General features: G+C 42.3%; 2 long non-coding RNA genes across 2 annotated transcripts in view; both read left to right on the top strand.

The window, feature by feature from the left end:
- LOC105475726 (uncharacterized) overlaps nt 1-22,221 on the top strand; it is a 190,303-nt gene extending 168,082 nt beyond the window's left edge. Inside the window, exon 3 of the long non-coding RNA XR_983607.2 lies at nt 22,036-22,221. This is a non-coding gene — a long non-coding RNA (uncharacterized lncRNA). The remainder of the gene's footprint in view (nt 1-22,035) is intronic.
- Nucleotides 10,996-12,925, top strand: LOC139362820 (uncharacterized). The gene is made up of 2 exons (XR_011622246.1): nt 10,996-11,951; nt 12,642-12,925. It is a non-coding gene; the product is annotated as an uncharacterized lncRNA (long non-coding RNA).
- Nucleotides 22,222-27,944: the final 5,723 nt, after the last annotated feature.

The raw sequence follows: 27,944 nt of genomic DNA, 5'->3' as shown, positions 1-27,944 counted from the left end.
ACAAACTGTCTTTTACAATCTCCTGTTCAGTTAAAGTAAACAAACACATTGACTAAAGACAGGCTCACTGGGCAGGATTTTGAGTTAAGCTTCAATCTACTGTAGATTCTCATTCTCCTTGAGCTGTGATTCTTACATATGTGTAGACTCCTCTCTGGAAGTTTGAGGGTGGCTGGTCAACTTGGTGCATTCTTGACGTACGCCGTCTGGGGCACTAGTTCCTTTCTTTTGGCTAAGCTGCACAGATGATGGCCTCCCTTGGGGGTTCAACTTTGACTCTTGACCCTCTGTGGAACCATCTATGAGCTCAGTGAGAGGGTTTATGTGGGCCTGGGGAGATGTGAACAGGTCTCTTGCCTTAGGAGTGACATTAACATCAGCTTGTCTTCTTCCTTTGATGGATGGCATCATCTCTAACATGACACCTACCCAAATTTTTAAAATTTCCTGACTTCTCGGTAGAAGAAGGCTAAAGAATAACCTTTTCTCTCCCACTGAGAGAATCTCCCATAATCCTTTATGAAACACTATTTTACTGTCAACTATTGGATAAAGTTTATCCAATTTTCTTGTTTCTCTTTCTCTTCCTTCATATTTGATCTACTATGCTGGGCTTTACCTCAAACTTATAAACCTTATTTGAATGGGATGTGAGCTTCTGATTTGAAATCATGATCAGACTGCATAGATAACTGTCTTTGTAGAAATTACCTATAAATAGGCCTTTATGTCTCTCTTTTCATATATACATGAATATGAATATATATATATACACATTCTAGTTTAAATCTGTACAACATTAAGTTTGTAACCAAACACTATTTCCTTATAAAGTTTCTAATTTCTACTTTAATGCCTTTGACAGCAATGTACTTGAATTTTAACATCAGTCTATCTCTACAGCATGATTGTAATATGATTCTTAAAACAGGTTGAAATAATAAACAGCCATTTTTGAAGGTCAAAAAGGGTCAAATATTGGCAATTTAATATGGTTCAACCTGGTATAATATCCATCATTCAGCAAATACTTGAGTGCCTTAGGCCAACTGTCACAGGAGGTTCAAAAATGAGAATGACATAGTTCCTCCTTGGAGTCTCTAGTCTGTACACCACAACTAGAGTACCAAGGAGAAAGTGATTTTATTTTAAAAGGGGAAGAGCAACTCTCTGGTTTGGAGGAGGGGACCATGCTTTTCAATGGCAATTCCTTACATCATTGTAGTGCTTCAAAGTCCACAGAATCCCATTATAAAGCCCTGTCCCCAAGATCCATAGGTTCCCCAATGTCTCCTGAGCCAAGGTCAGATTCTTTAGTTGGGCATTTAAGTACCTATCTGAAATTATTTTTTCCCTTATGTGCTTTCACATCAATTTCTGCTATTCCCTCCTCCTGGAATGTTCTTTCCTCCCAGTTCAAAGGCAGTAGAGCGACATAGTTAAGAGAGTGGCCACTGGACACCTATTGTCTAGGTTTAAATCCTAGCTGTGTAAGCCTTGGCAAGTTTGATCACTGGATGCCTCAACTTACTGTAAAAGAGAAACAATATTAGTGTGACCTCAGAGGACTGTGTATATTAAATAATTTATTACATGTAAGCACCCAATAAATGTTGTCTGTTATTACAATTTCTGCATTTCCAAGTCTCACTTATCTTTCAAGACTCTGGGCAAGAACCACCTTCTCCCCAAGGACCCCTCCAGAGTCTTTCCTTTCCCCGGTTTCCCACAGCACATTTGGAATTGTTACATGACACTTTTTATGTTGTTTGTTTTTTAGCATCTATATCTCATCTCCTCTACTAACCTGTAAATGTTTGAAGTTAGAAGCCTTCCATGCAATGTTGCAATGCAATTCTGACACTGCCTTCCCAGAACAGGCGCAGGCTCCACAGGCTAAGGGCACAGTCTTCAACAGAACTGCCCTTCCGTCAGATTCGGACACCAGCCGGACTTCGGGAGTCCCCAGACCACCTGCACTTCTGACCAACTGGCTACAAACTCGCGGGTTCCTGTGACCCCATCAAGTTTGATAACACAGAACTCAGGGAAGGGGCTGTACTTATAATTACGGTTTTATTATCAAGCACACAAATCAGGACAAGCTAAATGAAGAGACACAGAGGGCGAGGGTCTCAAATGCAGAGCTGCTGTGTCCTCTCAGTGTGGATGCAGAATGTGAGTTTTCTGGGCACGATGATATGTTCACCAACCAGGAAGCTCATCTGAGCTTTGGGCACCCAGAATTTTTATTGGGGTTTTGTTATGTAGGCATGATCGTGTGAATCACTGGTCACATGATTGAATTCAATCTCCAGTCCCTCCCTTCCCTGGATATCTCCTGGCTTAAAGCCTCATCACATAGTCGGTTTTTCCATCATGACTAGCCCCACCCTAGGTCATCTCCTTATCAGAACTCAGGTGGGGCTCGGGACCCACCATGAATAACCAAGGCACTCCTATCTCTCAGAAAATTCTAAGCTCCCAGGAGCCCAGGACAAAGACCAGACAAATTCTTTATTACAGAATAGGAGGCTGGCTGCCACAGCTCACACCTGTAATCCCAGCACTTTGGGAGGGTGAGGCAGGCAGATCACTTGAGGTCAGGAGTTCGAGACCAGCCTGACCAACGTGGCGAAACCCTGTCTCTACTAAAAATATAATAATTTACTGGGCGTGCTGGCATGTGCCTGTAATTCTAGCTACTAGGGAGGCTGGGGCAGGAGAATCGCTTGAACCTGGGAGGCAGAGGTTGCAGTGAGCTGAGATTGTACCACTGCACTCAAGCCTAGGTGACAGAGCAAGACCCTGTCTTAAAAAACAAAAACAAAACCAAAAAAAGAATAAGAGCCATATCTCCATATCTGATTCATCTTTTAATGCTCTCCAGGGCTTAGTACAATGCTTTGTACATAATAGGCACTCACATTTATTAAAACACTGGGCAAAGGTGGGCTTGAGGAAAATAATGCTGGCAATTCATGTAGGATGGATCATAGACACCAGTTAAGACTACTGTAATAGACTGATGTTATTTCATGGACTCTCTCAATATTTCATTGATGGTGAGACTGAGGAATTATAAACTTTTAAAAAGTTAAATTGTTCTATTGCTCCCCTTCCTCCCAACTATAAAGTCCTGCAGTAATTTTCCATATGTTAAATTTATTCAAGAAAACCTTCTACTGGGAAGTTAAAGCGAGTCTCAACTGCAAAGAACTTTGGTCTTCTCATTTATTTAATTAATTAGAATGAACAGCATGTAATAACGTTGCAAAGAAAGGCCTCCTACACTCAGTGTTGCCATTCCTAATATCCTATCAGGAGTTTTGAGAACGCTTGTCATGAAGATCCATTCACAACATTTACACCCCATGATATTGAGGATTTGCTTCAAAATAATCTTGGGGAGCATGGGGGAAGTACAAACGAAACACAAATGGTCATGAGTTCCTAATTATTGAAACTGGTGGTGGGTGACAGATTTCTTTACACTTCTCCTCCTGTAATTTTTATATCTATTTTTGTGGGATTATATTTATACCACATTCTTTATCCTTTGGTATATTTTTTGGCAATTTTTCATGACAAAATTTTTTTTTTTTTTAATCTGTATCTCCAAAGCTGAAGACCTCACACAAAGTGTACAGAACTGGGGGCCATTCCACCTTAGGTAGCAGATCTTAGAAAATGGTACTCCAGGCCAGGCGCGGTGGCTAACACCTGTAATCCCAATACTTTGGGAGGCTAAGACCAGGCGGATCACCTGAGGTCAGGAGTTCGAGACCAGCCTGGCCAACATGGTGAAACCCCATCTCTACTAAAAATACAAAAAATTAGCCAGGCATGGTGGCGGGCACCTGTAATCCCAGCTACTCAGGAGGCTGAGGCAGAAGAATCACTTGATCCCGGGAGGTGGGGGTTACAGTGAGCCTAGATCATGCCACTGCACACCAGCCTGGGGGGACAAAAGTAGAACTTCTTCTCAAAAAAAAAAAAAGAAAAGGTACTCCACCCAACTGATGTGTGTGTGTAGCATCCAACATCCAAAGGTGGATCAAGCGGTGGCAATGTTTGGGTGCCAGATATTACTGCTGCCCTGAGACCACCTTCATCCCTCCTCCATGAGCTAAGCATCACTTCATTTGGTGAACCCTATGTAAGCCAATCCTTCCGGTGGAAACACTGATATTTAAAGTACCTGTGAGTTCTAATAATTACTTCCAAATGCTTCGTTTAGAGTCACGGAAGTAGAAAACTACATCAAACAAAATTGGCTTATTCTTTGGGAGACAATGGAATCAAAGTCAAAAATAACACTAATACCAGATTGTTGCAGGACTGTGAGACCAAGCCACCCTAGATGATGTCTTGGCCAGACGGACAAACTTTATAAAACAACAGAAGACAAGTCAGGAGCACACAGAATGTGATTTTTCAGCATTAAAATCAAAACTGTAATGAATCGGAGTAGAGACAAATTCACATGGGCTAAGCAGGATATTTATGAACTGTATAGCTCAGCCCTAGCTGCAGAAGCTGCCCAAATGGCTAGCTGCAGGCAAGATGAAGGAAGGGCTCCAGGGGCACACAAAGGGCACGCTGCAAGAGACTTTTGGAGGTCCTGCTCCTGCTGGTATACCCCCCAACTCTGGGAGTACAGTGTAGTTCTCAGAGAAAATGAGGCTCACTTGGAGCATAAACTGAAAACATTTTTTGCACAAGCCCAGATGTAGGTGGCTGTTATGAAGTCTGTTTAACTAGAGGGATTACAAATAGCAAATTGCCAATAAAGAGCTGGCTTTTATGAGTTTGAAGGGAATCTTAGTGATTAGCCTCAACTCCAAGAACTAAAGCATCTTAGATTAGAATACAGAAGCCCCTAAACAGAATTCTTAAAAAAAAATTAAATCTAATATTTGGTACATATGAAATATATCTCTCTCACACATATGCAAATCACAAAACATAATACACTGAACACTTACAACCTAAGTGTTATGTCCAATTTAAGAACTGGAACATTGCCAATTGCATTCACCTTTGGGTGGTTCTTCTCACCCTCCTTCCCTCCACATCCTACCAGCAACCACTATCCCGAATTTTCTATTTATCATTTTCTTGCTTTTTATCACTTTATGAATTTCTTAGAAATATATGGTTTGGCTATGTTTGAGCTTTATAAAAATGGCATCGTTATATCTGTAGTCTCCTGGGACTTGCTTTTTTCCATCTTCTTTTTTTTTTGCTCAACATTATGTTTCCAAGCTTCATCCATAGCTTTGTGAGGAGCTGTAGTTCATTCATTTTCAGTGCTGTATAATAACCCGTTGTGTGAAAAGACCCCGAGTGCCACTGATTTACATCATCACCATCTGTTGATGTTGTCAGACTTGTGAATTTTTGCCAACCTAGTGGGTATAAAATGATATCTCACTGAAGTCTTAAATTGCATTTCCTTGTTTCTCATAAGGCTTAACATCTTTACCTATGCTTATTTGCCATTTGCTTTTCTTTTTCTGTGCAATGCTTGTCTATGCCTTTTTCCATTCTTTTTTTTCTATAGGGCTGTCTTTTTTCTTACTGATGTTGTGGAGTTTTTTTTTTTTTTTTTTTTTTTTTAAGTGAAAGCAAGTTTATTAAGAAAGTAAAGGAATAAAAAAATGGCTACTCCATAGGCAAAGCAGCCAGGGTTCTTTATGTACTAAGCAGCATGGGTTTTTAAAATCCATTTATCAATCTGTTGATCTTTAAAATGTCAGGTGTAGAGCATTTAGAACTGGAAAGACCATTTGAAACACATAGTTCATCTCTCTCATTTTACTGAGGAGGAAAACTGAAGTGCACAGAGGTAAAGTTACTCTCCCAGTACCACAATTTGTGTTCATACCATTGCTGAGGTGAGCACTTGGACCTTCTAACCCCAAATTAAATTATTCTCCTATGTGACAACCTCCTTTAATGGTTTTTTCTTATTTATATTAAAAAATTTTAAAGAACCCAAGTAATAATACATGTTCATGGTAGAAAAAGAAAACAAAAATTAGCAAAATGAGGAAAATAAAAATCAGTTTTAATCCCACCTTCAGATGCAACTATTCTCTGTTTTGTATTTCCTTTCTGGATAATAACTCTAACGGATCATTATTATGAAATGCTTACTCTGTGCTAGTTATTATAGAGTGCTTCTTACAAAATGCCAGGCATTTTGTAAACACTCTTCATGTGTGGACTGTTTAATCTTCTGCACAACCCTATGATGTAGATTATCACCATCAGTCATAGGCAGTGTGGCAGGCAGAATGACAACCTCCCTGAAATGTCCACATTCTAATCCCAGGAACCTGTGAATGCGTTATGTTACACAGCAAAGGGGAATTAAGATAGCAGACAAAATTAAGGTTGATAATTGGCTGATCCTGAAATAGCAAGAATATCCTAAATTACCCAGGTAGGCCCAATGCAATCAGAAGGGAAGAGGGAGACACAAGAGGCAGCATGAGAGTGATGGGATGTGAGAATGATTCAACCAGCCTTTGCTGGCTTTGAAGGTGGAGGAGGGGGCCAGAGTCAAGGAATGCAGGAAACCTTTAGAAACTGAAAAACCAAAAAATGGATTTCTCCTTTCGGTACTCCAGAAAGGAAGGCACCCCTGCTGACACCTTGACTTTAGCCCAACAAGGTACACAGAATGACAGCCCCAAAATATCCACATTCCAAACCGTGGAATGTGTGACTGTGTTACCTTATATGTCAAAAGGAAGTTTACAGATGTGATTAAGACTCTTGAGAAGGGGAGATTATCTTGGATTATCTAGGTGAGCCCAATGTAATCATAAGGATCTTTAAAAGAAGGAGGCAGGAGGATGAGAGTCAGATGTGATGACAAAAGCAGGGGATGGAGTGCTGTGCTTTTAAGACAGAGGAAGGGGCCACAAGCCAAGGAATGCAAGAGGCCTCTAGAAAAGGTAAAGAAACAGAATCTCCCCTTGAGTCTCTGAAAGAGTGTGGCCCTGTCGACACCTTGATTTTGGCCCAGCAAAACCTATTTTGGACTGACCACTAGAACCGTAAGACAGTAAATGTATGTAATGTATTTTTTTTTTTTTTTTTTTTGAGATGGAGTCTCGCTCTGTCGCCCAGGCTGGAGTGCAGTGGCGCTATCTCAGCTCACTGCAAGCTCCGCCTCCCGGGTTTACGCCATTCTCCTGCCTCAGCCTCCCGAGTAGCTGGGACTACAGGCGCCCGCCACCTCGCCCGGCTAATTTTTTTTTTTGTATTTTTAGTAGAGACGGGGTTTCATTGTGTTAGCCAGGATGGTCTCGATCTCCTGACCTCGTGATCCGCCCGTCTCGGCCTCCCAAAGTGCTGGGATAAATGTATGTTATTTTAAACCACTAAGTTTGTGGGAATTTCTTACAGCAGCAATAGGAAACTAATACACCTAGTTTACAACTGGCCAAGGCCACAGAGCTGGCTAGTGGCAGAGACAGGATGTGACTTCAAGCCATCTGGCTTCAGAGCCCGTATCTGTTACCATTATGACATAAGCATACATGGACACATAGAGATTTAAATAGTACATCCATCTCAATGAATGCAAACCTTCCATATTATTTTGATAGTCATTCAGCATCACCATATTAAATAGTTGTATCCCACTCAATAAGTATACCACTCCTCATATTTTATATAATAAATCCCTTATTATTCAATACATAGGTTGTTTCTAATGTTTCAATATTGTACTACCGGCAGTGATAAACATCTTTCTAGTGATATTAATTATTTCTTTAGGAAAAACTCTTAAAATTAGAAATGCTAGGTCAAGTTACCCCCAAAAAAGATTGCATTGGAATATAATGTAAAATAAAACATGCAACCAGAAGTCGGAGCATCTCTGCCTTCTTTTTCTGTAACACTCTTGGTATTAAGCTATTTTTCTTATCCATGGTACATACTCAATCGTATTTTTGTTTTTGAAGGTTTTAGCTATAACACTATTTCTTCTGTAGATTCATAGCTGTTAGAGCAAAAGGGTATTTAGAGGTGATTTAGTCTAAACCTTTAAATTATAGGTAAATTCCCTGAGGCCCATAGAGGTGAACTGACTCACTAAAAGCTCTCCTTATAGGGGTGCTTGGTGAGAACACCCCCTCCTGACTCCAAGGCCAGTTGTCTTTCCACATCTGCTGCAAATGTCATGAGGCTAGCCCTCAAGTTGGGACCATTATTGTTTTTTCTCTTCAAGTCATGCGAAAAATATCGTCCTTTTAATCAGAAGCATATTTTAGGGGCTGTGGAATAATAAGCACCCACATATCCAGTATTAAAAGATCAACTCCAGTCCTTTCCTGGAGTGAGCCTATTTTCATTTTCTCATTGTGAAATGTGGTAGGATTGATGGCAGACAATAACTCCCCTCCTCCCCCAATATTTTATTAAGATCCGTTCTTACAAAGGATAATCGGAGGTTTTCCATCATCACCTCGTTGTCTTTTTTCTAACTTGGTTCATCTGTTACCCAACAGTAGTAAGGTTACCTCATCCTGGAATCTGATGTACACAATGGTATGCAAACTCCTTCTCTCCGAAGCAAACAATGAAATGGGAAAACATACTGCCATTTTCTGACTGACCTCAATCGCTGAGGGTGGACCCCGCACGTTACATCAGCAGGCTGGCTCCATTACACTGCCCTGCGCTGTGCTCGAGCTACTGAAATATTGATTTTTACAGAGCCGGCGCACACACACTGAAAAATCAATATTCCAGTGCACACAACATAACAGGCAGCAGAGGGGGGACCCACTCCGAGGCCCAGCAAGCACTGCCGCCGGGCCTTGACCGAGGGTGGGGGGCGGAGGGCTGAGGAGACAATGCCTGGGGAGAGGCCCCTGCAAACCCGGGAATGGTCAGATAAACAAGCAAGTGTGGAGAGGGAAGAGAAAGGAGAGTGGAGACAAAGATCCTTGAGGATAAAACAGTTGGAAGGAGCAATGATTTATCTTTCCATAGGGGGAAATGGGGAGAAGGAAAGTAAATTAAGAAGAGTGGATGGGAAGAATTTTCCAGGTAAGAATCTTCCCATAAAAACGTATCTTATGTTTTTCTGTATCACTGGGTCAGACTTAAGATGGAACCATTATAAAGATGATACACATACTTTGTTACCTGAGGGGAAAAATAACTAGGCCAGTTCTGAGAAATATTTATATTTTTAAAAATGCAGTCCCCTTCTTTTTCCTTGGTGACTACAAGCCGGCATCAGAGTCCGATTTATAACATGGGCTCTACCTTTGCAATGCAGTTACTTTCTTTTCCTTGGGGAGAGGGAAGGAAGGAAGACATCCTGGTCACGTGGTCATTCATCAATTTCCCTTTCTTTCTAGAAAAGCATCTTCTTTGGCGTGCTTGGGGAACCACGTTAAAACTGATTCTTTCTACGTGCCCGTGACCTCTTCTTAGGGAATTCTGGGCGCCCCCGAGTCACACCCCCATCTAGATGCGGGAAGGAGTACGTGTCCCCTAGTTCAGTCTCGGGTGCCCAGTACCCAGCAGACGTCAGGGCGGAGGAAAACCGGGCTTTCGGTTAGTCCTTGTAGACGTGTTAAAAAAAAATGCAGAACTGGCATTTTTACTACTTTTAGTTAGCAATTTGGCCTCTTTATTTGGGGATGGGTGGTGGGCAGTTTATTAAAAGAAACGACTTTTAACCTTGATGAATTCTTGATTTTGCTTTGTCCTAGAATTCCCTTACCGGGAATCTCGCATTTAGTTCTCAACTCCCTGCCAGGGGAGGAAACTGTCCTCCCGAGGTTTCCATTTCGCACTCTGCCCTGCAGGCAGCGTCGCCGCCGCCTCCTCCCCAGTCAGGAGAGACCGGGCCCAGGCAGCGCTTGGGTTGGGTTTGGAGGAGGGGGCTCCGGGGGAAGCGGGCATTCAGGGGCACCTTGCAAAACGCTAACTCCTTGGGCCCAGCGGGGCTGGCCGGGGACAGAGCCCGGCCCGAATGTCGCGGGAGGCGGCACAGGCAGGCTGGTAGAGGCTGGTGGGCAGGAGGGCGGGGCGGAAGTCGAGCCAGGTGGCCACCTGGAGCGCCCCGCCCTCCCAGCACCGCCTCTGGCGGGGCCGGCCCGCCGCACCCCCGCCCCAGCCACCGCCCCCACGCGCCCCCGCCCACCCCCGCCCCCGCCCCCAGCCCCGTGCGGCCACTCTATTTGCATAAGGAGGCGTTTCCCGGGCCCGCCCGGGGCGCACGTGACCCCGGGGGAGGCGGAGGGAACCTGCTGACTTGACACGAGCCGCTGTGCGGCTCCCCTTGGCGCGGAATAGCGAGAGCAGCCGTGACCTCCGACCCCGCCCGCCGGCAGCCAATAAGAGCGCAGGTCGTCTCCAAACCCAAAATTTCCACGTCGGCAAAAGTCAAGATGGAAGGGAGCGGAGCGGAGCGCGAGGGGGGAGCCGGCCCGGGAATGCCTGGCGGCTGGCGCTGGAGGGCAGGCTGGGGAGCCTGCGGCGGGCGCACGAGGGGCCACTCGCGAAGGCGTCCCGGCCCAGCGCGACCACCGCCTCTAGCCCCGGGAGCCTCTGGGCGCCCCGCACTCCGCCAGCCGCCCGTGCTCCCCGGCCCGGGGGACGCAGCCCACTGCCCCTCCGGCCTTGGCTCTTAGGGGTGGCGGGGGATGGAACGGTGGCGAGGGTTTGGGGGAAGATGGGAAAGCACTTTCCAGACCTGTTGCACGCGCGCAACAGCTGTTCAGGTGCGGTATGTGGGGGGAGGGGGTCTGCTAGAATGGGGGACAGAGTGGTCGCTTCTGCTGCAGGGAAAAGGGGGTGCCAGGCGGGGGAGAAGAGCCCTGTTGGGGACTGTGTGCAAGGTTGTGCGGGAACGGGGTCCGCGGGAAGCGCTGCCTGATGGGGCAGGGAGAATCCCAAAGAGTGGGTGGGTAGAAGGGAGGGGATGGGACGGCTTCGACCCGAGTTCCCGGGGCTGGGCGCGGACGGCCGGAAGACCGGGAATAGAGTATTGGGAATGGCTGGGGAAGGGGAGTCTCAGGGGAGGCCCCGCAAAGCGGGGCTTTCTTGGGCCGTCCCATCTGCGGGGCTTTTCCCGGGCCTGTATTTGCTCCCCCCGTTTAACTCTTCCAGCTCCGAAAATTCGTCCTCGTGCAGCGCCCCCGCCCCCAGCTTTCCAAATGGGAAGGTAAAAAGTTGCCACAAGTTAGGTAGAGTGAGTTAGCTGCTGGCAAAAGTTTAAATAACTACCGGGGAGGTGGGGGTTCGACCAGGAATGGGGGTTATAATCTGAGGACGGGTAGGAAGGAAGGAGAGTGTGCGATTCTTGCAGCCCATTTGCTGTGACATTGCGACCAGAATTTGTCGAATCGGGCTGTTAAAACACCGTTTCTGTTGGGCTTTTGCTCTTGCTGACTGCGGCAGTAACTTTCCATAATTACTGACCCGTTCCATTATCGGTCGCATCCTGAGCTAAATTGCTTTTAACGAGTTACTCTTTGTCTTAGCTGGGGGGTGGGGGAGCACACCTGCAGGAAGAAACTTCTGGAGAAAGACAGCACGTTTGGTCTTTTGAGGCAAAGTTCTGAGACACTCCGACTCTGAGTATGATAGAAGTCAGTGCACTACAGAACTTTGTCTCTAGAGGCTGTGGTCGCCGCTACCGCCAGTGCTCCAGACGCCAGGCCGAGTGGCCCTGGTGGCCACGTCGCTGCGCCTTTCCCTTGGGGGAGGGGCGAGGCCAGAGGGGGTCCAAGTGCAGCACGAGGAACTTGACCAATTCCCTTGAAGCCAGTGGGTTAAACACTGTAAATGGGACCAAAATTACCCCAAATCTCTTACTTCATCTTACCCTGGTGGACTCCTGACTGCAGAAGTTTTTGGTTTAAAGAAGAAAAAAATAAAGCTTTGGACTTTTCAACGTTGCTTAACAGGTACTGAAAGACTGGCCTCACTTAAACTGAGCCAGGAGAGGAGAGTTGCAGATTTATTAGTGGGTGTGTTAGTGTGCAGTGCCTTGCAGGAATTTAAACTCTCTACCCTTAAAGAAGGAAATATATTTGTACAGAAGCCACGGATAATGGTCCTTTTACTCAAGTGACCTGCTGAATAAATGACAGCCTGCAGGGATTGAGTTTGGAGATCTAGTCTCAATTCTGCTTCCGATTTAGGTGCAGTTCACTTTTGTTTTTTAAAGTAAGTTTTATTAATGGAAAGGAAGAACTTTTTCCAAGAAAGCATTTTGAAAGACACTGGGGGAGGGGGACATTTATGCTTTTGGGCTGTGGAGATACTTTAGGTGGACTGCTCTCTTATCCCTAGTGGAATGGAGGTTTGGGTTCGTGAGTTCCCATCAATAACCTGCTCTGTATAGCGGGTCAGTGACTGGCACCAAATTGTAGTCCTGTTCCATAGACATTGCCCTGTTTTGGTTTTATGAGCTTTTGGCCAGGCACAGGACGCACGGTGGTAGGCAAAAAAGGAAATGGTTCCTGTGCCCGTGGTGCTGACAGGTAAGGGAAGGGCCTTCTGATATATTTTATGGGATGCTTCGGAAGCCTTGGGGTTGCTTGTTTGTGTCTCTGGGAAGCCCTTGATAAAGCCAGCATTTTTTTTTTACTTAGGTATATTCCAGTTTATCATCGGGAGAGGGATGATAATGGAGGAAGGCTCAATGAGGGAGAAAGTATTCAGTTGCTTGATGTTAGAGCTTAATAGCAGGACCTACCAGTTGCTTTTCACAGGAATACTGTGTCTTGATCCTAAGGCAGCATGTGTTCTCTTGTGTGTGGCCATTATCCATTCTCCCACTTTTCCATCAGTGACCGTTTTGCTTTTGTTCCTCAATCCTTTACCCAAAAATGGCTGAATTATCTCTGTGCAGTTAAATAAAGTGATCCAAACTCAAGTACGTCTTGTGTTCATTTGAGATGAGTGTGAGGTGTGCTTATGTGAGGAAGAGGATTCTCTTTCCTGGTTCTTATGTCTGTACATCTCCACAAGATAGTCTGAAAATACGGACTTCTAAGAAAACTTAAATCAACTTTGTAGGAGAATGGGAGGGTAAAGGGTGGAGCGGTTGACTGGGAGAGTAGTCATCCATACAAAGGAATTAGGTCAGGATCTCTCCCTCCGGAGAAAGGTAAGGTTTGGCGTCCCTGACATGATTCAGTCTGGTTTGACCTCTATGCTTAAATGATTTGTGTTTCTCCTGTTTGTGACCACAAATGAGTTAAGGACTAACCAAGCAGGAGGGCTTTGGTTTACTCTGGTGCTAAGGATGCCAGGAATAGGAACTGGGAAAATCGGCAGTCTTGGGGTGTTTACTGTAAACCTGGCATGGTCTCATAGACCTCAGTCATTTAGCAATCAGTGTATTTTCACCTCCCGAGCATCAAGTGTGACTCTAGACGTTAAGAATGCAGCAGTGAACAAAATAGGCCCCGAACCCTGCCCTCTTGGAGGTCTGTCTCATGCAAGAGGTAGACAATACAAATATAATCAGAAGGGTGATAAACATGTCAGGGAAGGAGGAACAAGAAACGCTGGGGAGGCCGTGGTGTTGATTTAACCCAGATCGCTGGGCAAAGGAAACCATCAGTAGCAACCTACTTTGCATGGCCCTGGCACTCCTGTCTTTATTTTAGATACTTCATGTGAATGAACCAAACAGGTGCAGCTGAAACTTTAGTTCATGCATCGCTTAATGGTGAGGATAGGTTCTGAGAAATGTGGTGTTAGGCGATTTCATTGTTTTTGCAAACATCACGGAGTGAGTGTTCTTAAACCTGGATGGTAGGTTGTATGCCATAGCCTAGTGCTTCTGGGCTACAAACCTGTGCAGCATGGTACTGTACTGAGTGCTGTAGGCAAATGTAACACAATGGTAAGGATTTATTTAACCATACAAAAGGTACAGTAAAAATACAATATAAAATGTAAAAAAAGTTACACCCATATGGGACACAGCATGCATGGAGCTTGTGGAACTAGAAGTTGCTTTGGGTGAGTCAATGAGTGAGTGCTGAGTGAATGTGAAGGCCTAGGACATTACACTGTTGTAGACTTTATAAACATAAGCTTAGGCTACCCTATATTTAAAAAAACATGTTATGACATGACAGCTATGACATCATTAGGCTGTAGGAATTTTTCAGCTCCATTATAATCTTTTGCGACTACTGTCATATATTTGGTCCATTGTTGGCTGAAATATCCTTATGCAGTACATGACTATCACTCGACACTGGAAGCCTTTAACTTTTTAAAGAACATTTTAAATTTCAAATGCAAGGGTTGGGAAATATGGGGGGATACAGAGGAGCTGGGAAGCCACGGTGCTGGGTCACTGATTCCCCATTTTGTATAATTTCCCACCACATCTTCTAGCAGTAAAATTCTAGGATTCTACATAACCTTGCATTTCAAAGAGTCTTTATGCCAAAGAATTTGAGTGCTCTCAAATATTCTTTAAATAGTTGGGAGTGGGGTGGACAACGTATTTGTTGGGATCCCACAAGAGTGCTATAGTCGAGTCCACAGGTGATGTTCAGGAAGCACTTCTTCCCCTAAGCTTGTCTCTTGTTAATTGATGTAAATTTTCTTGTTCATGGGGAGGTATATACAGGGAGATCTCCTGGGATAATCACTGCAGACACAGGGGTGACCTTAAATATGAAAGCAGTAGACAGGGAAAAAAAAGGCAGAACTCATTGTTCCCACAGCTATAGCTGATGTGTGAGGAATGAACAACCCGTGTTGGTTTGGTTGTGTTGGAGGAGCCAGCTGGAAGGAGGACAGTGTCTCTTCTGCAGACCCCGGGCGATATTAGACTTAGGTCTTGCAATTCTGATCTGTGAATTAATTAAGTGGGCACTAGGAGAGCCAGGAGTGTCTCCACACAGCAAAGAGACAGTCCTGAAATTACCTCTGATTTGCTTCTTAGATATTCCTCTTTCTTTGCCAGTTAATAGGAGAAACACAAAAAATAGCTGGTTAAGAAGTACTTAATTTGTGCAAAGCACTGTTGTAACCATTCACATATGTTAAATCATTTATTCGACGAGGTCAGTACTGTTAATATCATTCCCATCTTACGGATAAGCAAACTGAGGCATAAAGGGATTAACTAACTTGCCCAAGACACATAGCTGGACAGTGGCTGGGCAGTTTGGATTAGTCTGTGATCTTAGCAGCTGTGCTGTACCGGGTATCATTTAGTTGTCCAATTGGTTATGGCATAGTACAAAGCCTGGGAGTCTAGGTTTAAAGTTAAGAACACTGAACATAATTAGGGCTTAGCTCAATGCAAATCTTCAGTCTGTCTGTAGTATGTAAGGTTGGTTTCCAGGGCCTAGTGGTAGCATTACTTTGGGGATTATTTTTACTACTTTGAATCTCCTGATCACTTTTGCCACTGGACAGAATTGAATGCTGAGAAGAATTGCAGTTTCTTCAAAAAGTGTCCTAGTTGGTGTACTACAAGAAAAACAATAGAAGCAGAAAATAAGTTGCATTAATGCATTCTTTCAAGGAACTTTGAATTCTTTACCATGTGTCAGCTCCTGGATGTAGGCCATTTCAGTGTGATACACACAGCATGCTGCTAAATCAACCTGGAATATCCGGGAAGGTTTCCCAGAGGAGGTGACAGCTGGATATTGGAGGATGAGTAGGAGGTACCTGAATGAAGGGAGGAAAGGGCATTCTAGTTCAAGGGAACAGCAAGTACAGACTTATGTAAATATGCAACAGTATGATGTGTTTGGGAATCAGCAAGTCTTTATGTGTGGCAGGCAGATGAGCAACAGGAAATGAGGCTAGGAGATTGGCAGGGGTAAACCAGGAAGGGTCTTGTGTGGTACCTATAAACATTTGAACTGCATCCTGGAAGCCATGGGGATCCACAAAAGCCCGTAAGCAGGAAAATGGCCTGATCAGCTCTGCTTTTGTAGAAAATGTATTCTGGCAGCAGAAGGCAGGGTGAGTTGTCGGGAGGCAAACTAGCCAGTTATGAAGCTGTTAAGAGTCATGCAGAGAAGACATGCTGAAAGCCAGTGGCATAGACAGGAGGGGTGTGGGTGGGCATAATATGAGAGCAGGGAGACCCACTGACCTGGGGCAACACACAGGAATGTTCAGGGCAGTCTGTTCCTGAGGCCCTTACATACATTTTGCTGATTAGTACTAACCCAGGGAATAAAATTGGCGCTCAGCTGCATTGTGTATGATATTTCGAAACATTAAACTTGCTTGGCTGTAATCCCAAATTAATTCTGGAAGGGTAATATTGGAAACATCTCTTTAACTCTTTATAGCATATTGAAAATTTCACCCTCATTTGTCAAATCTAAGAAATTAACCATTGCCAAAGCACACTCCAAAGGGAAGGGGGCACTGAAGAGAGGCTGCTGAAAGGAATATTACACAGGGTGTGGGCAGGGTTGAGGGAGGCCAGCCAGGAAGAGGGAAGTACTCTGGTGCTGGCAGCAGTGGGAAGCTGTGACCACTCCCAGCCATCAAGGGGCGACTGGAGAGAACAGCTCCTGGGGGGAGCTGAGGCTCTAGGAGAGGGCTGCCCGACAGGAGCTGGGGCATTTGGTGGAGGAAACCAAATGCCACTGCCAACGCACAGCTAAGCAAGGAGGGAACCAAGGGAGTGAATACCCTGATACGGTCCAAGGAGGGCGGCCTCCAGGGGTTAAGATGGCGGGGTGTGGACATGGAGGGTCAAATGGGAAATTTCCAGCATCGTTTTTTGTTTGTTTGTTTGTTTTTTGGTCGCATGTCACATCTATGAATACATTTTAAAAAACCTATAAGAGAAAAAGTTGGTTGAAGAATTCCTAAAACTTCCTCGTATTCAGGGTCCTCATGTCTGGTTTTTGTTTTTTGTTTTTGTTTTTTTTTTGCATAGTGTCATCTTCTGCATCATTAAGAACACAAGCCAAGAAGCAGTGTTTCTTAAAAGAGTGTTCTGCTATTGTCTCTGGATCCAAGCCACTGATGCTCTTTCTGCAAAGTTTAATGCTGGGCCTTTTCCCTCCTGCTTTTAATTGTGGTGAAATATACATAACATATAATTTACTATTTTGACCACTTTTAAGTGTACGTTCCAGTGGTATTAAGTACATTCACATCGTTTGTTGTGCAACCATCATCACCATCCACCTCCAGAACTTTTTCATCATGTCAGACTGAAACTCTGTACTCATTAAACAGTAACTCACCGTGATGCTGGGGTCTCCTCGGTCTTACCAGAAGGGACCAATAGAAGATTGTTAGTCTGAATTTGAACAAAGGTAGAAAATGTTAGTGATATCATGCCTACCACCTGGCTGAGTGCACTTTTAAGATGTTATTGGTTGTCAAATGCATCCTAATTTCAGAGACGTTAAAATGTAGAAAAAAATATGTTGCTTGGAATCAGCATATGATGAATCCTTCTAGAGCAGACCTCATAACCAGTGTTCCATGACTGGCTTTCAAGTGGACCCCAAATTTGTTCTCTCCTTCAGGGAGGCCAGGCAGGGCCTACTAGGGTAGCAGGAATCCTTAGGTGAAAAACGCTTGGCTTTGAGTATCACTATCCATTTACCCCAATGTGCCCTAAAATATTATCCTTTTCTGTGTGTAACATGAGTAGCTTTGGAAGATCTTTATCTTTAGTCTGACCAGATTTCTGGATATATATATATATATATATATATATATATATATATATTTTTTTTTTTTTTTTTTTTTGAGATAGAGTCTCACTCTGTCTCCCAGGCTGGAGCACATTGGCATGATCTCGGCTCGCTGCAACCTCTGCCTCGCGGGTTCAAGCGATTCTCCTGTCTCAGCCTACCGAGTAGCTGGGAATACAGGTGCACCACCATGCCTGGCTAATTTTTGTATTTTTAGTAGAGACGGGGTTTCACCTTGTTGGTCAGGCTGGTCTCGAACTCCTGAACTCAATCTGCCCACCTTGGCCTCCCAAAGTGCTGGGATTACAGGCATGAGCCACCATGCCCGGCTGTGGTTTTATATTTAATTCAGTATCATCTGTGTACATCAGGCAGTGGATGCTGATGGGAGGGCCGTTCAAATAAGCTTGGATGTAGCAGAAGGCTGCCATTCTAGAGGATGGACAATGATCCATGCCATTGAGACATTTTCGGCGTTCATGCTGTGAATAGGTTAAATAGAAGTGACTATAGGGTACCCATCAGAATAAAATCTGCATCCGCTTTGAACCACCAATTGCATTTGTATTGGTTAGGTAGTTTTGGTTCTAATTAACGTAGACCCAAACTCAACTGGCTGAAAGGAAAAAATAACTTACTTTACAAGAAGCCCAGAGGTAGGGAGGGTCCAGGTTGGTTAATTCAGCAGCTCAACACTGCATTAAAGATCTGGCTTCTTTCCAGCTTTTTCCTCTGCTGTCTTCGGCTTTTTTGTCTCATTCTCAGACTAGGTTCTCTTGTGGCAATGTGATGGCTGCAGCCCTCACAGAAGAATGTCCCTGAGCACTTTGTTTTTTCAAGACCTCCAGCCATTTTCTGCTATTTGCCAAGGGGCAGAATTGAGTTGGATGCCCAGGCATTAACCAATCACTGCTGATGAAATTGGGATCACTTAAGTGGCCTAGACCAATCAGGACCTAAGTCTGAGTCATGAGGAGCTGGGGTGAACCCTGAACCAGGTCAATTCTGTTAGCAAAGAAGAGGGGGAGGGGTGTCTTTTGGGTAGACAAACAACAGTGTCCGCTGAACCACGTGTAGGGAGCAGTCTTAAAAAGCTGCAACACCGTGGTGGTTGTACACTCATTGCAGTATTATTTTTAAAGACAAAATTGAGAATTAATTAAGATTTCCATTAATAGAAGACCAATTAAATAAATTGGGATAAAGCCATCAACAAAATATTTACTAGGAAAGAATGAGATAGATATGTATTCTATCAACATGGAAGGTGAATGAGATGTAATTTTCTGTAAAGAAAATGTCGTAGAACAGTTAAGGGGGATTGGATCTCATTTTTATTCCTCTGTGTGCATTCATGTACATATAGACTCAAATAGATACAGAATTTGTGTGTTCTGGTCTGAAGGGGATCAGGATGGGGGCAGTGGTGGTGATGCTGGAGAAAGGAACTTTTGCTTAATAGGTTATACACTTTTGATCATTTGACTTTTTAAAAATAGATTTTTTTGACTGAAAAAATAAGTTTGTCATATGTGTAGAAGGCAAATAGGAAATAATATGGCAATATTATTAGCAATGAGATGTGTTCCTCTCCCACATTACAGTCGCATGTATAGACACATTAGTCCCAATTTTATTAGTGTCATTTTTGAAGTCTCCTGCCTACACTGGATGTACCTGAGCTTTGTTTGGAAGTTAACAGTGGGACCTCTTGAGCTGTGATGTCTGATATGGGAGCAGCTTTTAAAATTGAAATTCATTAAAATTAAATAAAATTCATAATTTATTTCCTCAGTTGCACCAGCCACATTAAATTGTTCAACAGCTGCACAGGGCTAGTGGCTGCTGTGTCAGAAATCACAGATGATAGAACATTTTCCATTATTGCAGGAGGGTCCATTGGACTGTCCTGCTCTAAGCCTGACTGCTCGAGGCCAAGCATAGGCTTAGTCTCTTGGTAGCGAGGTGGCGTTAGGCAAGATGTTTAACCTTTGTTTCTTAGCTTTCTAGTCATTAAAACAAGAATAATGATAGTATGCAGCTCACAGAATTGTTGAACAGATTAAAATTGTTAGTGCCGGCCGGGCGCAGTGGTCCACACCTGTAATCCCAGCACTTTGGGAGGCCTAGGCAGGTGGATCACCTGAGGTCAGTTGTTTGAGATCAGCCTGACCAACATGGAGAAACCCCGTCTCTACTAAAAATATGAAATTAGCCAGGCGTGGTGGCACATACCCATAATGCCAGCTACTTGAGAGCCTGGAGCAGGAGAATCACTTGAACCCGGGAGACGGAGGTTGTGGTGAGCCGAGATTGTGCCATTGCACTCCAGCCTGGGCAACAAGAGCGAAACTCCGTCTCAAAAAAAAAAAAAAAAAAAATTGTTAGTGCCAATCATCAATCAGGTTACCTAGTATTATTATAATTGTTATTAGGAATCTTTCCACCAATATTGATTGAGCATTTACTAAATGCTGGGCATTTTCCTCATGCCGCCACTTTCTGGATAAAATTGAGGTATGATAAGGGAACTGGAGCTTCCCTGTCACACTACAAGGGGCAGGGCAGAGGGTCAGAGCCAGGTCTGGTTCCGAGGTTTGTGTTCCTTGGTGTTTAATCTGTTAGGAGAGTAGGACTGAGTCACTAACCCTCCCTCTGGCGCCCATAGCCACTCCTGCCCTTCCTCTTCTTTTCTGAACAAGAAGAACTGACTGGTTCAAAAGAACTACAAGATTTCAGACTTCAAATTCATTCTCTCTCTCTCTTTCTCTTTCCCTCTGTGTCTTTCTGTTGGTGGAGAGGCTGGAGATAGAAGGACAATGAAATTTATTAGCAACCATGTACCCAGTTTTCTATGGTGTGTGAATTCTCCCAGTTTCTTCTTGTCAGTTTTCCAAAAGCTGAATAGTTCTTTTAAAAGGAAACCACTCTGTGACCAAATGAAGGAAGGGGAGCTCTTGCCAGAGGACAAAACAGGAAGAGATTATCTTGAAAAGCTTCTAATCAAAGTTAAAAATCATCTTACGTCTCTACTTGAAGGTTCAGTTGCACATACGCCTTGCCTGGAGGTGGGAGGTACGTGGATAACTGCAGACATTATTAAGGAGGCTTGTGAGAAGAAGATGGAGGTGCTGTTTTCACTTAATGCATTTGGGAGGGGATTTGTGTCCTTCAGATACCTCTTGGACTGGACCTGGGTTCATTTTCATGGTAGAAATGGCACCCTTAATTAGGGCTCCATTAGAATTGTTTTCCCAACTCTGCTGCATGCTGTCAAAAGGATATGCTCCATCTCCTCAGTGGTGAGTGAGGCTGACCCCCTGCAGGAGCATGGAGACAGAACTGGTATCTGCGGATTAGGTCTTGCTGTGTGCTTCATTTCTTAAGCTGCACTTTCAGTTGGCTACTGTTTTCCTATGAGTCAACATTTATATTGAAGTTATTACCATGAGCTGAAGTGCTATAGAAAATACGCCTTCAGATTTTTCAGTCTTCCTAAGCTGTGAGAGAGAGTGTGTGTGTTAGGCAAGAGGAAAGGCAACCAATGCAGCTTTTGAAAGGCCACCAGAGAACTGGTTTGTTAGGGTGTTGAGATGTATCTAGGGATTAGACAAAAGGAAGAGGATGGTTAAGTGGTTAAGCAAGACCAGCCTGGGCTGTTAAGTCATTTGATGTTAACAGTTGATTGATCAGGATTTATCTGTACCCTGTGAAAACCGAAAATTGAATTCAGTTTGTCTTTTTAGCTTTGACGTAGTGGATTTCAAACGATTTTAGATATTTTATAATGCATTGTGGATAATTTACCTTGAAAAACTGTACTTCACTAGGAAAAACAGGAAAGAATAGGAAACTTATTATCTCATATCTTTTCTTCCTTGATTTTCTCATATCTTTTCTTCCTCCCCAATCTAAGTCATTAGGTTTCTTTTTCTGTTTCTGAAGTAGAATTTGTTGAAACTAAATTATCGTACAATGCCTGGCACATTGGCCACATTGTCTTCAATTCTAAGCTCCATGAGGGCAGGTCCATTTGTGCATAATTTGTTGCTATAGCTCAACACCCAGCACTGTGCAAGGCATATGGTGACCATTCCGTAAATGATTGAATGTGTGAATGAGTTTGTGGGTTCTAATCTGTGTGTATATGCCTGTGTGTATCTTGACTATGAGAGTGAACATAATTTCAATTTCATTTCACTAATGTTGGCTCCTCTAATGTTTAATGTGAAGTTGAGATAACTATGTCCTTCCATATAACTGTTTTCCAAGCTTTTTTCTTGTGGGATTAAATTAAAGCCTACATTTATCTTCCATCATTTCTTTTTAGGTTGATCCTGGTTTGGGAAGCTTCCAGCTTGGAATGATTACAATAGAAAGAAGCTGTTGTCCTGATTCTTCCTGATGCCGACACACCTTCTCTTTTTAAAAACAATAGCATGGCACCTTTGATTACTGTTATAAAATCCAGAGATCTTCAGACTGGGGCATGCCCACCAGGGGGGTATATAAAGACTTTGTAAGGGGCACTTGGGCATCGAAGTGTTGGATTATGTGTCCTCAACTTTCCTATCGTTGAGTTCCTAAAACAGACTTGCATCAGAACCCCTGGGCTGGGAGTTATTCACCCTTTCCTACCTCTCTTCCTTTCCATCATCCTTCTGCTACTCTACAAAAGAAAGGCACCACCCTCCCCCATCCCAAATCTTTTAAAGTATATTGCCTGGGTATAGAAACCTTTATGATAGCAAAGGGACGATTTCATTTCATAATACATACTTATTAAACAACCTAATATATACCAGGCACAGTTCTGGATGATGAGTTACTGCAGTGAACACAACAGTAAAACATTTCTGTCCTCATGGGCTTCCATTCTAGATGGAAGAGATGGGCAAGAAGCAAAAAAGATATTATCCATGCTGCTTCTTTCAATTAAGGCCCTAAAATTTTCCCATTAACCTCATGAAGAAATACATTTCAGAAAAATTTTCCTTCTTATGTTTAGTAATTATCAAAACTTACAAAGTTACATTATTTTGATCAGTTGTATATTAGTAATAATTATAATGAAGACTCAATCTAGCAAAATTAATACTTGGAAAATCATGGCAATGGGAAATTAAAATTTAAATCACAATTTTTATATGTACTTTGACTGCAGTGAAGTATAATAATCAGTAAAAAGGCTTTAAGTGTAAAAAATTACATCATAAGGCCGGGCGTGGTGACTCACGCCTGTAATCCTAGCACTTTGGGAGGGCGAAACAGGCAGATCATGAGATCAGTAGTTTGAGATCAGCCTGACCAACGTGGTGAAACCCCATTTCTATTAAAAATACAAAAATTAGCCGGGCGTGGTGGCGTGTACCTGTAATCTCAGCTACTTAGGAGGCTGAGGCAGGAGAATCGCTTGAACCTGGGAGGCAGAGGTTGCAGTAATCTCAGATTGCACCACCGCACTGCAGCCTGGCGACAGAGCAAGACTCTGTCTCAAAAAAAAAAAAGAAAAAAAAATTATGTCATAATACTTCTGTAGGGAAAGTAGAATGCATTATAGTTTCAAGAAATAAGGAAACGTCAATATTCTGATTAAATAAGAGCTTATTCATATATTTTTAAGTGAATAATTGTTGGAATCAAATTGCCATGACATTTAAGCTTCACTGGAGATATATAAAAGAATAATGTTGCTATTTTAACATTTCAATTTTTTAAATGTTTATTTTAAGTTCAGGAGTTCATGTGCAGGTTTGTTATATAGGTAAAGTCATGCCATGGGAATTTGTTGTACAGATTATTTCATTACCCAGGTATTAAGCCTATTGCCCATTAGTTATTTTTTCTGATCCTCTCCTTTCTCCCACTGTCCACCCTCAAGTAGGCCCCAGTGTGTGTTGTTCCACTCTATGTGTCCATGTGTTCTCATCATTTAGCTCCCACTTATAAGTGAGAACATGCAGTATTTGGTTTTCTGTTCTTACATTAGTTTGCTGAGGATAATGCCCCCAGCTCCAACCATGTTCCTGCAAAGGACGTGATGTAGTTCTTTTTTTATGGTTGCGTAGTTTTCCATGGTGTATATAGACCACATTTTCTTTATTCAGTTTACCATTGATGGGCATTTAGGTTGATTCCACGTCTTTGCTATTGTGAATAGCGCTGCAGTAGACATATACGTGCATGTGTCTTTATGATAGGATGATTTATATTCCTTTGGGTATATACCTAGTAATAGGATTGCTGGGTTGAATGGCAGTTCTGTTTTTAGGTCTTTGAGGAATGGCCACACTGTTTTCCACAATGGTTGAACTAATTTGTACTCCTTCCAACAGTGTATAAGCATTCCTTTTTCTCTGCAACCTTGACAGCACCTGTTATTTTTTCACTTTTTAATAGTAGCCATTCTGACTGGTGTGATATGGTATCTCATTGAGGTTTTGATTTGCATTTCTCTAATGATCAGTAATGTTGAGCTTTTAAAAATATGTTTGTTGGCCATATGTATGTTTTCTTTTGAAAAGTGACTGTTCACGTCCTTTGACTACTTTTTAATGGGGTTATTTGTTTTTTTCTTGTAGATTTGTTTAAGATCCTTATAGATGCTTGATATCAGACATTTGTCAGATGCATAGTTTCCAAATATTTTCTCCCATTCTGTAGGCTATCTATTTACTCTGTTGATAGGTTTGTTTTTGTTTTGCTGTGCAGAAACTCTTTACTTTTAATTAGATACCATTTGTTAATTTTTGCTTTCATCATAACTGCTTTTGGGGTCTTTGTCATGAAATCCTTGTCCATTCCTATGTCCAGAATAGTATTCCTAGTTACCTTCCAGAATTTTCTATAGTTTTGGGTCTTATATTTAAGTCTTTGATCCATCTTGAGTTAATTTTTGAATAAGGTATAAGGAAGGGGTCCAGTTTTAATCTTCTGCATATGGCTAGCCAGTTATCCCAGCACCAGTAATTGAATACAGAGTCTTTTCTCCATTGCTTATTTTTGTCAGCTTTGTGGAAGATCAGAGGTTGTAGGTGTGTGGCCTTATTTCTAGGCTCTCTATTCTATTTCATTCATCTATATGTCTATTCTTGTACCAGTACCATGCTGTTTTGGTTACTGTAACCCTGTAGTATAGTTTGAAATTGGATAGTGTGATGCCTCCAGCATTGTTCTTTTTGCTTAGGATTGCATAGGCTATTCAGGCTCTTTTTTGGTTCCATCTGAATTTTAAAATTCTTTTTCTAGTTCTGTAAAGAATATCATTGGTAGTTTGATAGGAATAACATTAAATCTATAAACTGCTTAGGGTGGTATGGCCATTTTAACAATATCAATTCTTCCCATACATGAGCATGGGATGTTTTTCCATTTGTTTGTGTCTTCTCTGAGTTATTTGAGCAGCATTTTGTAGTTCTTTTTGTAGAGATATTTCACCTCCCTGGTTAGCTATATTACTAGGTATTTTATTCTTTCTGTGGCAATTATGAATAAGATTGTTCTCCTGATGTGGCTCTCAGCTTCATGGTTGTTGGTGTGTAAGAATGCTAGTGATTTTTACACATTGATATTGTATCCTGAAACTTTGCTGAAGTTATTTATCAGGTGAAGGAGCTTTTGGGCCGAGACTGTGGAGTCTTCTAGATATAGAATCATATTGTCTGCAAACGGGGATAATTTGGCTTTCTCTCTGTTTATTTGGATGCCCTTTATTTCTTTCTCTTACCTAATTGCTCTAGCCAGGACTTCCAATACTATGTTGAATAGGAGTGGTGAGAGAGGGCATCTTTGTCTTGTGCCCGTTTACAAGGGGAATGCTTCCAACTTTTGCCCATTCAGTATGATGTTGGCTATGGGTTTGTCATAGATAGCTCTTATTATTTTGAGATATGTTCCTTCAACACCTAGTTTATTGGGTGTTTTTAACATGAAGAGGTGTTGAATTTTACCAAAAGCCTTTTGTGCATCTATTCAGATGACCATGTGGTTTTTGTCTTTAGTTATGTTTATGTGATGAATCACATTCATTGATTTATGTATGTTGAAACAACTTTGCATCCCAGGGATGAAGCCTATTTGTGTGGTGGATTAGCTTCTTGATGTGCTACTGGATTCAGTTTGCCAATATTTTGTTGAGGATTTTTACATCAATGTTCATTTAAGGATATTGACCTGAAGTTTTCTTTTTTTGTTGTGTCTCTACCGGTTTTTCATATCAGGATGATTCTGGTCTCATAGAATGAGTTAGGGAGGAGTACCCCCTCCTTAATTTTTTGGAATAGCTTCAGTAGGGATGGCACCAGCTCTTCTTTGTACAGCTGGTGGAATTTGGTTGTGAATCCGTCTGGTACTGGGGTTTTTTTAGGTTGGTAGGCTATTTATTACTGATTCAATTTTGTAGCTCATTGTGGTCTGTTCAGGGATTCAATTTCTTCTCGGTTCAGTCTTAGGAGGTTGTATATATGCAGGAATTTGTCCATTTCTTCTAGATTTTCTAGTTTGTGTGCCTAGAGGTGTTCATAATACTCTCTGGTGGTTATTTGTATTTCTCTGGAGTCAGTGGTAATATTCCTGTTATTTCTAATTGTGTTTATTTGGATCTTCTCTCTTTCATTATTAGTCTAGCTAGTGGTCTATCAATTTTATTTATTTTTTCAAAAAACCAACTCCTGGATTTGTTGATCTTTTAAATGGTGTTTTTTAAATGTCTCAGTCTCCTTCACTTCAGCTCTGTTTTTGGTTATTTCATTTCTGCTAGCTCTGGTATTGGTTTGCTCTTGGCTCTCTAGTTCTTTTAGTTGTGAATTTAGAAAAAAATTGAGATTTTTTTTCTAATTTTTTATGTGGGTGTTTAGTGCTATAAATTTTCCCCTTGACACTGCTTTAGCTGTGTCCCAGAGATTCTGGTATGTTGTCTGGTATGTTCTTGTTAGTTTCAAAGAAATTCTTGATTATATCTTAATTTCATTATTTACCTAAAAGTCATTCAAGAGAAGGTTATCCAATTTCTATATCATTGTATGGTTTTGAGTGATTTTCTCAGTCTTGATTTCTGATTTTATTGTGCTGTAGTCTGAGAGAGTGGTTGTTATGATTTCAGTTCTTTTTCATTTGCTGAGGTGTGTTTTATGTTGGATTATGTGGTTGATTTTAGAGTATGTGCCATGTGGCAATGCAAAGAATGTATATGATGTTGTTTTTGGGTGGAGAGTTCTGTAGATGTCTATCCAGTTCCTTTAATCCAGTGCTGAGTTTATGTTCTGAATATCTTTGTTTATTTTCTGCCTCTGAGATCTGTCTAATACTGTCAGTGGGATGTTAAAGTCTCCCACTATTATTGTGTGGGAGTCTAAGTTTCTTTGAAGGTCTCTAAGAACTTGATTTATGAAGGTGGGTGCTCCTGTGTTGGATGCATATATATTTAGGATAGTTAGGTCTTCTTATTAAACCCTTTACCATTACATAATGCCCTTCTTTGTGTTTTTTGATTTTTTGTTGGTTTAGTCTGTTTTGTCAGAAGCTATGATTGCAACCCCTGCTTTTTTCTGTTTTCCATTTACTTGTTGGATTTTTCTCCATTCCTTTATTTTGAGCCCAGGGGTGTCAATGCATGTGTGATGGGTCTCTTGAAGACAGCATATCATTGGGTCTTGGTTCTCTATCCAGCTTGCCACTCTGTGCCTTTTAATTGGGGCATTTAGCCCATTTACATTCAAGATTAATATTGATATGTGTAGATTTGACCCTGTCATCATGATATTAGCTGGTTATTATGTAGACTTGTTTGTGTGGTTGCTTTATAGTGTCAATGGTCTGTGTACATGTGAAGCTTAGTTTGGCTGGATATGAAATTCTTGGTTGGAGTTTTTTTCTTCAAGAATATTGAATACTGGCCCCTAATCTCTTCTGGCTTGTAAGGTTTCTGTTGAGACATCCACGGTTAGTCTGATGGGTTTCCCTCTGTAGGTGACCCTGATCTTTTTGTCTAGCTGCCTTTAACATTTTTTCTTTCATTTTGACCTTGGAGACTCTGATGATTATATGTCTTAGGGATGATCTTCTTGTGAAGTATCTTACTGGGGTTCTCTGCATTTCCTGAATGTTGACCTCTCTAGCTAGGGTTGGAATTTCTCACAGATGATATGCTGAATTATATTTTCCAAGTTGGTTATACTCTCCCCATCTCTTTCAGGGACAGCAGTGGGTTGTAGTTTGGTTTCTTTACATAATCCCATGTTT

This window comes from Macaca nemestrina, chromosome 4, assembly GCF_043159975.1.
Source record: "Macaca nemestrina isolate mMacNem1 chromosome 4, mMacNem.hap1, whole genome shotgun sequence".
In the NCBI taxonomy this organism is placed as follows: domain Eukaryota; kingdom Metazoa; phylum Chordata; class Mammalia; order Primates; family Cercopithecidae; genus Macaca; species Macaca nemestrina.
The sequence above is the reverse complement of the archived record's forward strand: the minus strand, read 5'-3'. Positions and strand labels throughout refer to the sequence as shown.